This window comes from Pteropus medius, unplaced genomic scaffold (genome assembly GCF_902729225.1).
Source record: "Pteropus medius unplaced genomic scaffold, Ma_sr-lr_union100, whole genome shotgun sequence".
Taxonomy (NCBI): domain Eukaryota; kingdom Metazoa; phylum Chordata; class Mammalia; order Chiroptera; family Pteropodidae; genus Pteropus; species Pteropus medius.
The window spans coordinates 16,567,586-16,582,651 of record NW_024340701.1 but is presented as its reverse complement, the minus strand read 5'-3'; the positions used below and the strand labels follow the sequence as shown (position 1 = coordinate 16,582,651).

The 15,066-nt window shown below is 36.9% G+C and overlaps 1 long non-coding RNA gene across 1 annotated transcript in view; it reads right to left on the bottom strand.

The window, feature by feature from the left end:
• The window catches only part of LOC120622723 (uncharacterized), a 22,046-nt gene continuing 6,980 nt past the window's right edge, over window positions 1-15,066 (bottom strand). Inside the window, exons 2-3 of the long non-coding RNA XR_005658531.1 lie at window positions 3,364-3,422; window positions 1-1,661 (exon numbers count right to left, since the gene is read on the bottom strand). This is a non-coding gene — a long non-coding RNA (uncharacterized LOC120622723). The remainder of the gene's footprint in view (window positions 1,662-3,363; window positions 3,423-15,066) is intronic.

Here is a 15,066-nt window from a genome sequence, read left to right as displayed (position 1 = left end):
GTCTTATTAGTGTGGTTTTGTGTGGTAGGTGTCCTGTGGCACAGTCCTGAGAGGGGTTCAGCTACAGGCCAAATTTAGACCCAGCCTTTGCCCCTCTAGGGTCACCTGTTAAGATTCAGCAAGCATCCACAGATGTTGTGCTTATAGTTGCCTCAAACTGAGGCCAGTTGCCACCAGTGTGATTCTAGGTGCTGTTTAGCAAGGGGCACCTGACTAAGCGAGGGCACACCTGGTTGTGGCATGGGTGGGGCTGCAAGTTGGGGGAGGCAGAGTTTCAAGGAATCCTCTGGGCAGAGCGACCTCTCATCCAGTTTGATGACATCTCTGCTATGGCAGTGCTCAGTCCAGGCACTGGGAAGGGGGAGGGCTCAACAGAGGAGCAATGGATACCTGCAGCACTTCTATACAGAGCAAATCTCCCCTTTGCCGTCGCTCCAACAACTCAGTGTCCCCCTGTAAGTGCCTGATGCCCCCTGCACAGCCGAACTAGCGCTGGTGCTAGAGCAAGTAGGTCTCTCAACAAGAAAGTCTGCTCACGGACACAGCCCCTTTAAGAGGCATCTGCAGCTGTTGGCTGCCGCTGCTATAGCCTCTGTCCCACTCACTCGCTCAGGACTGGCAGCCTCGCATCCTCACTCCATCCTACCTTCTGCCATTGCAGGGTGATTTCTTATATTTCTCCCTAGTTGCATGGCTTGTTCATATAGATTCCAAGCAATTTTCCTTGCTGTTTGCTCCTTGTTTCTGTCACAACTTTAATTTGGTCACCAGAGGGATAAATAGAGCCTCTATCATCATGCCATTTTTCTGTGTCCACTGTCTTTGCTGGTATTACTAATTACTAATTAGTATTACCAGGACTGTCCTTCCCAAGCAAATGGTTTGGTTGTTTATCATAGGACCTTACCAACAGAACCATCAACTCTTCAGTGGAAAATATCGATAGACAATTTATACCTTAATATTCCTTGAATCTCTTATCTCAAAAATCTTCATCTTGCTGTTTTTACCAATCCTGGACATATGGTGATTCTTATCTAGTCCTAATCAAGTCGCCCTGCATCGAAAAACTTGCCTCAAACCAAACTTCCAATTCTCAATAAATTCTGACCTTACTTTCACCCCTCTTAGACAATTCCAGTTTTGTCTTTTCATGTGTTGGTGATATTTGCGGAGCTAGCTTTCAGTACCCCCCAGAATCATTGTGATAATATATGAGAAAATTATTTGAATGCTGTGAATTGCAATAAAAATATGAATTGGCAGAATGACCACAAGCTAGCCTTTCTTCTGTGCGATGTTTTTGCAGAGGGCAATAAAAAATATCTTGCTAAACTGGAAGGTGCCAGTACATCAGAAGGGGATGTAAATATCCCTGTGAAAGACAACTCCCTGAAAGTATTGTACAATGTTGGGGACTCCTATACCTACCATTGGAAATAAGGAGAAACTTTTCACCTATATCTGCTATTGGATTGTTCTAATTTACCTACACAGGAGAAAAAGATGCCACCGTGCAGTTGTCAAACCAAAGTTGATGTTTTAATCTAGGATATAACTGAACAATGGTGTGCGAATGGGTGAGTGCCTACAACTTGAGGTGGGTGTCTTCCACAAGATGCTTCCATTTCAGTTGTCAAATGTAGGAAAGGCTGTTCAACCTGAGGATTCAAAGAACACCACCTTAATTTGGATTAAGTACACTGACTTTATACATGCTAAAATTGTTTAGTTTGGATTATATATTCTTCAGCTTCTTCTGGCCACCCAAGTGTTATTAATTCAGCACTACACATCTCTTTTCTATACCTTTTGTGTGAGTCCATCCACCGATCTCTGTTTCATGTATGTATATGAAATTTAAATTCATACCATAGCAGTTTATTTGTCCAGAATATACAAATGTGAATCCTTGATTCTGAAGAATGTGGCTCAAATAACGAAGTTGCAAAACAGACTTTGGGTTACCAAAAGGAGGCTAATTTTTAACCAGGGAACCCAAAGTCTTTCACATTATCATTAAGTTAAGCATTTAGTACAGTGTATGAACATGAGGAGCATTTTTAATAAATGGTATGTTATCAGAGCTTGGATCTTATCTATCTTGACACAAATTTGTTCTTATGATATATCTAGCAGTGTCTGGCACAAAAATGGCACGTGGTAATATGCATTGATTGCTAGGCAAGCAATTCACAAAAGCAGACAAATATATGAACAAACAAATATGCAATGTCCCTAGGTAACCAACAAATTTCATATTTAAATGAGACATTATTATTTGTCTATTGCATTAGCACAGTTACAAAAGATAATTTATAGTGCTCTCAAGGATGGAGCCAGGTGACCAATGTTATGCAATGTTAGTGTGGGTGAAAACAGATACAACTAACTTAGAAAGGCATTTAAATCAAGCCTTTAAAATGTTTATGCCCTTTATTCCAATGTTAAGAATTTATCTTAAGGAAATAATTTTGAGTGTAGGCAAATATGGCAACATTATGAAGAGCAAAGATATAGGGAACAGATTCCATTTATAAGAACTGAGCAATGATTCAGCAGTAGCTAACATATATTTCACACTTAGCATCTATGGAAACTATGGCAGGGCTTTACATATATTATTTTATTTAATCCTTAAGGAAAACATATGAAGTAGTTAATATTATCCCCATTTTATAAATGGTGAACCTGAGGCTATTTGCCCATTCACAGCTGAAAGAATCAGGACCAGAACTGGGATCTGTCTGACTCCACAGCACTTACTCATACAGCACCTCTAGATTATAGAAGAGTATGCATTCAAATTAAATTTTAATGAGAGTAAAAATTTAATGTTGAGTGAAGAAAAGATAGAAAATTGCATGCATTTCATCTTAATTTTGTAATATGCACACAATGGAAAAAAGTTTTCATGAAATGCACCAAATATTAACTGTGGTTATTTCTGAGGGGTGTTCTATAGGTAACTGTTATTTTCTACTTTATAATTTTGGAATATTATGTAATTTTCTACTTTGATCAATAAATTACTTTTATAAAGAGAAAAACAGAAATGTTGTTAAGAAAAACAAAGTTGTAAGAGACATTCATGTCCTACAGATAAACATGTTCATGCACAACAGTAAAGACCCTTCACTCACTCCGAAGTCTGGTCATAGGAACACAAACATACTTGCTTGCTCAAGGAGCCCCAAGTAATGTATGTTTCTTTGTTGTCATTTCTGTATCTTCATTTATGAGCTGAGCATCATGTGGATAGATCAAGGTGGATTTTCCATACAACCCTGCTTTGCAGCATGGGTTGTGAGAGATGACCTGATGCCTCCTCTCCATTCCTTCAAACTAGCACGTGTCACATACCTTCTGGTGTTTGTGAAGATTCTCATCCCTCTCCAATTATCAGGGATTAATGTGGTGACCTTACGAAAGAGGACAAATTAAGCAGATTATAATCCTCAATCTGAATCATTGCAGATATGCCACATGGGAGACACCTGAAAATACAGGGCCTTTGGCACCAGCACCCATACAACCTGAGCTAAAGAAATGTGGACATGTGACAGAAGCCAAGTCCATACAAATGCATGCAAATCATTTTTATGGTTGTTTCCTTGCTTGCTTGAGAGACTTGACTGGAACGTGCCAGTACAGGATAATTGTTAGGTAGAGGTTTGTGGTCCTGTTGTTATCTCATTGTTGTAGAAGCTTCTGCACTTGAGTCATAAAAATAAAGTATTCATTAAGCCATGGCTGAGAAAATATTCTCTACTAGTAGAAGACTAAGAAATATAAACTATGATGGTTAAATAGATTTTTTTTACCATTTCTTTTTTTATGACACAATTGCAGCGTCATAGTGAGCTCTGCGTCCAAACCATTTGTTCTTATTTACACATGGTTTCTATACAGATGATAGAGCTGTCAGTTAAAGGTCTGTGACTATTGTCTTACTAATTCACTACCTTTCCAGCTGCCAGTTGCCCATAAATTATTCCCTTTCTTATCCTGTTTATAACTCATCAATTAGGGTTACTTTTAATCTCTATTGCTGTTCCTGTTCACCTTTATTGAACTTATTTTGATACAAACGTAATTAGCCACTTTTTCCCTATATATTCGTGAGACATTCAAGTTGGGCATAAACCTACTTTATGAAATTATATGAAGGGAAATAAAATGTAGAAAAACAGAATCAATGTGTATTACTATAACAACATTCACGCAAGACAACAAGAATAAAGACAGTAGCTATTAAAGTTCTTGGGTTTACATACAAATGGAAAGTAGTATGTCATCTAGAGAAGAAATTATGCCAGGTGGATTCTTCATGGAATTTTAGAGTTGGACAAAATATTTTTGAAATTATATGAACCAGTGTCTTTCTTATAGGATAAGGAGTGTTAACCATCCAGGTGGGATCATTGCTAATTCTCTTAAAATTCTTCTGGAGTGATAACAGCACACTCCTAGCTTATCAATCCATTCTTGGGTTCTCTGGCCTCAGCTGACAAAAAGTCCTTAGACTTGATGAAATTATTCCCTGCCTTATCAAAGTCTATTCTTTTTTGTCTTTCTAGAAGCATGGAGTGGAACTTTCTAGGACTCCTCTCTACCACTCCCTCATTAATTTATACTGAGGCAGTCATCAACTTTTGAAAGCACAGCTATATGGACAGATGGGGAATGAGAAATTCTACATGAAAAGCCTCCTCTTTATGGTGTAGATAACTGCCCCTGCTCTGATTAATTCTGAACTCTTAGAGAACCACTCATCTAGGAAAGTAACTTCTAAGAAAACCTAAGCAAGAAGTTCCTGGTATTATTGACAAAGCACTGTTTGGAAAGAAGACATGGAAAGCAGAGCCCAAGTCAAGGTATTATGAGTTTCTACTGCTAGTTATTAAAGATTAGAGTCTCTAATTTTCTCACTCATCCATCATCCCTTTTCTTTGTAGGTCTGTGCATGCATGTGTTTGAGAGAGATATGCCCTGAACATATGGCCTAGTTGGGCCTCAACATGAAATTTCTCCACAAAAATATTTTTTTTAAGTTAGAGTTATATAAGGCTGAAATAGAAATATTACTAATATTGTTCAGAAAACATAGGACCATTAGGCAACTTTGTGCTGGCTTATGAGTGTCGCCATTTCTAAGATCCTGGCTTTTGTAAATTATATAACAAGGTGGAGGTCTACCTACCATTAAAGGAAGTATAGAATATCAATAAAGCAGGATCCAGCTTCCTGAGAAACCATAACTAGAAAACAATTTTGTTGTTAAAGCTCTTGAGTTCCAACTACGAGCTAAACCTGAGTGAACATAGCAACAAACTATCAAAGAAACAAAAATACAGGATAGATGGGTAAAGTGACCATATTCTTGTTGTCTATCATATTATCCCAAAACTTTAAATTATCATTTATTATCTTACATTTTCTGTTGGTCAGAAATTTGTAAGCAGCTTGGCTAAGTTATTCTTTGTCATGGCCTTTTATGAAGTTGCAGTCAAGATGTCAGTAGCCAGTTCTGCATTCTTCTGAAGGCCTGAATGAGGCTGGATGATCCACTGCCATAATGGTTCGCTTATATAGTTGGCATGTTAATGCTGGTTGTTGGTAGGAAGCCCTAGTTTCTTACCACTTGGACCTCTCCATAGTACTGCTTGAGCGTGCTCACAACATAGCAGGTTACTTCCCCCAGAGCAAGTGATCCAAGAGAAGCAAGATGGAAGCTGCAACATCATTTACGACCTAGCCTCAGGAATCACACTCCATCATTCCCACACTATCTTAATAGTTTACTCAGGTCAGCCATATTTATCTGAGAAAAATCTATAGAAGGATTGAATACAAGGAGATAAGGATCATTGGACTACTCTGGTGGCTGGCTACTACAGTGGTCATCAAAGATATTATGGTATACTTGTGGGCCCACCCATCTCATAGTGTTACGGCAAAGAGGGATTCGTTGGGTTCATTTATGAGGCAAGTTGTCCCTTTCTCTTCTCTGCTCAAAGTGGGCAGGTCGTCAATTTCATTTCTGAAAACAAAGGGAGGGGAAGATGAAAATTGATAACTGACCACTGTGAGTCATGGTCCAAGTTTCATGGTCCCCAAACAGTTTGTAGCTTCTTTCTCCATAGCTAGAAACTTTCTCTATAGCTGGTGTTCCAGTTATCTATTTTCTCCACATGATGCATAATTCTTCAAAGCCTTTCCATGTAACTTGAGAATGTCAAAAACCTGTGGCCATCTTCAGTCCACCACAACTGGGGAGCCTGAATGCATTATCTGCATTTAATGTAACTATATGGATATTAGAAACTTACACAAAAATCCTTGAGCCACAGAGTTGTCCCTACCAGAGTGCCTTTCATATGTGTGTGGCAGACAGAGCCTGAAGAGAAGCCCACAGCTTTATTCATTCATTTAACAAGTATTTAATAAGTACTGCCCATATACTAGTTACTGTTCCAGGTACTTGGAATACACCAGTGAATGAAATAAATAAAAATTCTTGCTTTCATGGAGTTTACATTCTGGTTAAACATAGGAATGGGATAAGATAACAACTTTCATTATCAGGTGCTTGCTACACAACAGGCAGTATACTTTGTACTTAACTGTACATTATTACACAGGAACCTCCAGTGGAAGCACAGCTCTATCCACACAGCTGTTAAATTGCAAAGCTGAGATTTAAACCCAGGGTCTCACTGACTCCAAAGTCTGTGTTCTTAATCATCATGCTATGCCATCTCCCTTATGCTAGGTAATTTTCTACGACTGCAAAAAAAAAAAAAAGTCTAAGATAAAAGTTGTCCATGGAAGTCCTAGATCAACATAGAGATTCTAGATAGTAACATCAACATTTGGGAAGCACCTAACCATTTATAAAAAATTTTCATTTACCCTACCCCAACCATCCCATGAGGTTTGTGGGTTTCTTTTCTTTGCAGATAAAAAAATGGAGATGCAGGAAGTTTCAGTGACTTATACAACATCTGGCCTGAACCTTCCACAGATCTGTCCAGATGTGGAGACTTGGGCATAAGCACAGCCGTAGGAAGACTTAGAGCTCAGACCATAATCTGGCAGAATACAATTGCTCTGCCGCTATTATTACAGAAAGCAAGCATCATGCCTCACAAAACTCTCCCAACTGCTCCCACAGGCCAACATTGAAAGAGTAATGAGGATGATGAAGCATATTGAAGAAATATTCTTACTTTCTATTAACCTGTATTCCTCTCTTCTTCAAAATAGCCCTTTACCACTTTAATTCAGACTTGGGCTCTCCCTAGGCCAGAATCACAACAATCTGTTTCGTGGAAAAGAAAGTCTCTTCCATTGAAAAATGTTTTCCACCTCAATGATCCTATAATAAATAACTACTATAATAAATTACATCAGATGGTGCCCACCTTCAAGACTCTGAGCTCCTGGGGAGTCAGGACCAGATCTCATCCATTTTCATGTCTCCGATAACTAGTTCAATGTGTGACATATAGTAAGCGCTCAAAACTTTTTATCTAATTTAATTAAATCGTATTTGGCCCAACCATGTCCCAAGCAGATTTTAAGGTCATTTATGAGATCAAAGGTCTAGGAGTAGATGGCAATGACTTAATAAAATGTCTTTGGCATGTTTGTGGTTAGCAGTATTGAAAACCAACAGAAACAACAAAAAAAAAACTTAAGTCTGTAGATTTCTGAATACTCTGTAAACTCAATGTCAGTACTAATTTGTTTTTAGTAAATGCTTTGTTTTAGAAAAGATTGAGAGTTATAGAAAAATTGCTGAGATAGTACAGAGAGTTCCCATGTATCCTTAAAGTGTCCCCTATTGTTAACATCCTACATTAGTGTGGTATATTTGTCATAATTAATGAACCAATATTGATATATCACTATTAACTAGAGTCCATACTTTATTCAGATTTCCTTAGTTTTTATCTACTGTACTTTTTCTGGTGTAGGATCCCATCCCCAATCTCACATTATATTCATTACCATTTCCCTTTAAGCTGCTCTAGATGTGACAATTTCTCAGACTTTTCTTGTTTTTGATAGTTTTGTGGAGTACTGGTCAGGTATTTTACAGATTGCCTCTCTATTAAAATTTGTCTGAAGTTTTTCTCATGATCACACTGGAGTTATGTGTTTTTGGAAGGAAGGCCACAGAGATAAAGTGTGATTCTTATCATTATAACAACAGTACATGCTATCAACATGACTTATTACTGTTGATGTTGACCTTGATCACTTGGCTGAGGTAGTGTTTGTCACACTCCTCTACTGCAATGTTACTCCATTTTTCTGCAAAAGGCTTATTTTTATTTACTTTATTGAGGTATAATTGATATACAATAAAATGATATTTCTTTTATGTATAGTTTGATGAGAATTGGTAATCCACAACAGTGTTTCTCAACCAGGAATGATTTTGTCACCCAAGAGACATTTGACAATGTCTGGAGACACTTTTTGTTGTCACATCTAAGATAACAGGAGGTGTTACTGAGATCTCGTGGGTGAAGGCCAGGGGACATAGCTAAATATCCTATAATGCACAAGACAGCCCTCCTCAAGAAAGAATTATCCAACCCAAAATGTCAGTAACAACAATAAAGACACAGCAGCAGTCCCTAAAGTCTCTTGTGCTTCTTTACAGTCAATCTTCCACTACCAGTCCTTGGAAACCACCATCCTGATGTTTTTCTACCATAGACCAGTATTGTTTATTCTTGAACTTCATAAAGATGTTCCTTTTGTCTCTAGCTTCTTTCACTCAGCATAATGTTGAGATTCACCCACATTCTTGTATGTATCAGTAGTTCATTTCTTTTTATTCAATAGTAATCCTTTGTATGGCCATACTATATTAATGGTCATTTGAGTTGGTTCCAGTTTGAGAATTTTAGGAGTCAAAGAAAAACACTTTTAGAAGTATAAATGTCTTTATGTGAACATATGTTTTTAGTTCTCTTGGATGAATACCTAAGAATGGAATTGCTAGATCATATGGTAAGTATACATCTAACTCAAAGGGCTTATATTTTTAAAATAAGAAAGACAAACTAAATGGTTCTTCATCTCATTTTGGACTATATGGATTCTCTCACTACTTCTACTTTCTTTTTTCAACTAGGAAATAAGTTTTGAATTAAATAAGAATGTGATGTAAGAGGCATCCTCTACCATTTTTTTTTCCATCCCCAGGCAAAATTCCTTGGAATAGGTGATCAGACTTCATCAATTCCATTCTCAATTGCACTTTCCCAAGCAAAAGTTGATGTCTCAAGATCAGAACCAGAAACAGCTGTGTTTCTAGTTCTTTGTGTAATGTGTGTTTGATTTTTTTTGAGAAGATGTTTATAGAAAATGGCCTGCGGTATTGGCAGTTGTGAGAACAGATCTAACTTCTGCTTAGAATTGCTATAAATTTTTAAAACAAACCAAACTCTAACATTACAATATGGCTGTGTAAGGTACCTCCAAGCCAAATCCATTAGATTGGGAATGAAATATTTATTATGATCTGAATGAGACAATGACAAAGAAGGGACTTTGGATTTTCCTTAAAGTTATACTACCAAAACTTTGAATGTTTATTTTCCTACAATGAGGTTGGGGATTTAACCTTTGAGGCTCAATGTGACTATCAAGGAAAAAAAGTTTACAGAATTCATAAAAGAAAAGTGAAATCTTTCTAAGGTTAAAAGTAGGAACTTATTTTGCTAATCAGCATTCCTAACCTATATTTGAAGTAGAGAAAGCTATTTCTTAGGTTTAAAAATTATTTATAATATATATTATGAAATGATCTTTTCCCTTAGAAGCTATTAAGTGATATCCCCCAAATTTTAGAAATTCATATCCAAAGATAAAGTTTTAAAAGAGTTTTGGTGAAATTATTATTTTTCTCAAAAATTAAATAATTTAAATGAGGACAATAAAGAACTCAGTGTAATAATTAAAGGAACAAAGACTAGAAGTTGAAAGACCTAAATTCTAGTTTTGCCTTTGTCACAGATTAGTTAATGGAAAATATACTAGATGATCCCTAAAGTTCATTTCAGTTCTAACTTTTTATGAATTCCATTGTCTGGTTTTCAATATATACATAAATAATAGAATACATACATTTGTATAAGCAACATTTTCATCAGAGTGTTTTAACTCACTTCTAAGTATTCCTGGAGTGGAGGAAGCATCAGATTCAAAACATTTGTTAAATTTTTCTTATATAGATTTACTATTAATCACATAAGAATTATAATACTAAAATGTCTTTATTAGTTTTTTTAAATTACAATCTGATGAAAATTTAGCATTGTCTTTTACAACTTTATTTTCAGGTAGACTTATGTCCTTCTGTTGTAAGGTTAAGCATTCATATGACACTTTAATGCTCCTAAGTGGTTAAGTATCATATGCAGGTTAACTCTTACAGAGGACTGTTTAAAGTCAGCCTGGGTTATTTAAATGGAAATAAATTGCTTTGGGAAGAAAGTATGTACAAATGAAGTTAACTTTGAAGGGAATATATGCCACCTTAACCAGAAACCATCATGAGAATCTAAGAGGAGGGTACAACTGTTGTCATAGCAAGCTTCTAGCAGAGCACATCACTCCTGTTCCTGAGTAATAATTAAGGTCACCTCTTGGGTGTTTCATTTTCATATAGTCAGGATTACCATTTTGGCAACTTTTCCATGCATCGCATTACTCTTTCTATATCTGGGTTTTCAGTATTTGACACATCTCTTCCCATACAATATCCCTCAGTGACTCACCCTTATTAAGGTGATTGTTTTCAGGTCATAAAATCATTTGTTTTTCAAGCAGCAAAAACCTATTGGAAGTGACATTTCTGATGTTAGCTTAATAGTATGAACCTCAGTAAGTCCCTTGGTGTGAAGACTTTTCTAAGACCACTAATTTATTCTAGGTACAAATGCAAATAAACAATAAGGTCATCTGCAAATTATATTTGCCATGAAAATGCAACCTTGACTTCTCTGACTAAGTAATTAAAACATCCAACTCAAATATCACAATGGTTTATTTTCTGCATTTTAATTTACATGATTTAAAGAAAAAAGACACTATCCTTTCAAGTTGAATAAAATCCAAATATAACAGCTTTAAGACCATATGAATGAACCATAGTTTTAAAACCATGATATTCATAATAAGTAGAGGTAATTATATTGCTAAAGTGACCAAAATAAATTGCCTGATATTGATATAAAGATAACATTATCATCTCACCTGAATCAAGAAGTAAAACTTACCCACAGGGCTTCTTTCTGATATAATAATGATGCTCATGATGCCACGAACTGTCAAGACATGGTGTCCATGAATGCATAGAATCATAAGCTCACCTTGAAAAGGGAAATTCTACCACAAATAAGAACTTACTCTTTTTAGATAAGATAGTTTTCTCAAGTGAAAGAAGAATGGTTTCTTTTGGCCAAAGGTTTACATCAACAAAAGTAGACAATTATTTTCTTTTGGAATAATCGTCAGATCTCTGTAACTAACTTCAGACAATATTGTGTTTCCATGAGAGAAGACTCATTAGTAAGAAATTGAGCTTTATAGAGAAAAGGCTAGAATTCATGCCAGGTAGTAGAGAATTAGGCTGTTTCTACAGATTTACAAACACATATTTGGAGAAGAAATTAGTTTGCTGAGTTGGGAATGCATTTGATACTACAAAACATAAATATTAAGATGTTTATTTCTGACTTTCTGAGAGGTATTTTCTGGAGGAAAGAATACTGAGATTGACTCCTCCCATCTTCTCCTCTCATAGACCTTGGCACCAACCTTGCATGTGGACTTCCACTCTCTTAACAACAGACTTGTCCTGCACAGCTGTACCATGCTCCTCATGGTCTCCTTGCCATCACCAGAGCTGCCTTCCATGCTGGTCGTACTATTTCATCTTCTTCAGCTCCATTTCTCCATTGTTCAGCATCCAAGCCCCCATCCTCTACCTTCCCTTTTGCTCTATATGCAGCGTACATTTAAATGTTTTGCCAAGTGTCCATATCACCATTAGCTTAAAAAAGTTTGGAACCATCTTCATTTCCCACTGTCTGACACTTAAAAGATTTCGATCCTTTCTCCACTCTTCCCTAAAATAGGTATGTGCATGGTAAATCTTGATATGAGTTGAAAATTTTAGAACATATCACTTGTGTTGGCCATGGTCTGATTATTGTGCCCTGGGTTTCTGAACAGAGCAAACTCAGGTGTCTCCTGCTTAGACATAATTCTTACAACAGAATGGGAAACCACAGAAATACACAGCACCTCCCCAAGGAAACTTACGTTTATATGAATTTAGAACAGAGTTTCTTGATAACTCAGGAGCTGGTGTAAGCAGGGGTTCCCCTCACCTCCAACCCATGTGCCACCACTGCAGTGCCACAGGCTGCATCACTTGTGTCACATGGGAGCATTCACATGTTACCTGCCTCTTCATTAAGTAATATGCACCCCTTGGCTATTTGTCCTGCCTTGGGTTTAAGGGTGGAGTTTATTTACAATAAAAAATATATATACAAACTAATTATTTTAAAAAGATATATCAGAAAATAAAATTTCTCTGTCACTCATGTAGAAATGAACAGTAGCTAGAAAATACTGGATAAATCTAAAGACTTTTTTCTATAGAATATATTATAATACATATATTTTGCCTACCTTGTTTTTAAAAGGTATTTCTGAACATGTCAAATTATAGGAAATGATCTCCTGGTGTTTAATTTTTTTTAAGCTCTAGTAACCACTCTTTTCAGCTAGTTTATTAAAACAGATAAATTTATGTACACATTCCTTTTACAAAGAAGTTTACACCTCAGAAAAATATATTATTGTAATTTATTGTAATTTTAAGTCCTATCTCTTTGTAGCAAAGCTTCACTCACACTTGGATCTCATTATTTAAGTTGCACTAGATAATATCACATGTGGCTAAAAAGCATTACCACTGTTCTATGCTGAAATAAAAATGAAAAAAAAAAAAGAATGGGAAATGTGAGAAACTCTGAACATGAACACATTTCACACCCAAGCCCAGCAGCATACCTACATCTCATGCCAAATCACACACAGACCACCCTGAGTGTGAATGATTACAGAAAAAACAGAAACAAGGATATATATCAGCAGTAAGACTCGAACCTCAGTTTAGTTGTAGAGAACCTCAGTTTAGTCATAGATTAGTCAAAGATCAGAGCTTTGATCTCCCTTCACCGTTCCTACATGTCCAAGGCTTCCTCACTCTCTCTCCTAGCTGTCCTTCCTTCCTACTATCTCACCAGTGGGGCTTGAAACCCAGGCTACCCACGACTCATCTTCCACAGTAAAGATGGGCAATGTGACACCAGGTCCTGTGGCTGTGCTCACAGAGGATAAGGTAATAGTGAAGTCATCAACATTAGAAAGAATATCTGCAGCAAAGCCTGCTAGCTACATTTGCCAATATCTATTTCTCCCTTTCTCCTTAACAACTGAACTTTAATTTTTAGCTGGGCATGTTGCCACATGAAATAAACAACCGCATTTTCCAGCCTTCCTAACAACTAAATATGGCCTCTCAATGTAAAAGCCAAAGTCCTTCAAAACGCTTTCAAATTGTAAGTTGTGAGTAAGATGTAACCAAAGAACTATACACAGAATTATTTGTAGAGGGTCTGAGATTGCCGCTTATAATGGAACTGACTCAGATGAGAGTTTCTTTCTGCCTACCCTTCTGGTGGCAGTGTGAAATATGAACATGATATCTGGGGCTCCAGCATCTACCTTGTGCCTTGACATAGTCCTAAGGAAAGATGCTGAATCTACGGAAGCAAAAATGTCTGAATTTGGGGCCTAATGACATACAACGAAGTCACCATATCATCCTTGGACTCCTTACCTTCATATTTCCTTTATATAAGAGAGAAAAATATTTCTACCTTGGTCAAGTCTTTGTCATTTCAGGGTTTTCCATCATATTGATATGTGAGGAAAGAGTATTCCAGAAGAAAGAACAAGAGCAAGGGCTCCCAAGGCTATAGCATGTCTTTAAGTTTAAGGAGAATCGAAGTGGCTTGTGTGACTGGAACAGACTGAACAAGTGGAAGAGTGTGAGATGAGATCAAGGTGATACTAGAAGCCATTCTATGCCAATTCTTAAAGGCCTTTGGAAAGACATTAGAGATATTAGGAATCATTGGAGAGTTTGGATCAGAGGGGTGGCATTACCTCTGTTTAAAAGACGTCCAACTAGCTACTGTAAGAAGGAAGGGTAGATGCAGGACACCTGGTAAGAAGTTGTGAAATAATCCAGATGGTGGCTTGAATCAGCACAATATCAGTGGAGGTGGTGAGAAGTGGTCAGATATTTGGCATTTTATGAAGAGGCAACAAGACTTCCTGACAAACTGAATAGGAGAAAAAGAAAAGAATCAAGGGTATTTCCAATGTTTTGGGCCTGAGCAATTGGAAGGAAGGAGTTGCCATTGACTTAAATGGGGAAGGCCATAGCTAGAGCTGGCTTGCTGGTAAGATCTAAAGTTAAAATCATCCTTCTCCCTAAAAATCTGTTCCTTTGCCTCTGGTGCTTATCTCACAATATTCAAGGCACATCTACTCAATCACTCTAGGAAGAATCCCAAAGATCACCTCTGACTCCTCCATCTCCATAACATCCCATCATATCTTCTGATTTCTACCTCCTAGGTATCTCGTTTATCTATCCACTTCTCTCCTCCATTGTCATCACTTTATTCAAGACCACTATCATCACTTATTTGGGTTATTACAAGAGCCTCTGAACTGGTGATGAGTCCATCCCAGATTGACCCATTCACTGCACTGAAGAATGAGACATCATTCAAAAGCACAAGGCCCTCCAATGGGTCACCATTTCCTCCTGTCCTCAAATAAAATACAAGGTGCTAAGCATATTTAAAAAAAGAAAGAAAGAAAGAAAGAAAGAAAGAAAGAAAGAAAGAAAGAAAGAAAGAAAGAAAGAAAGAAAGAAAGAAAGAAAACACT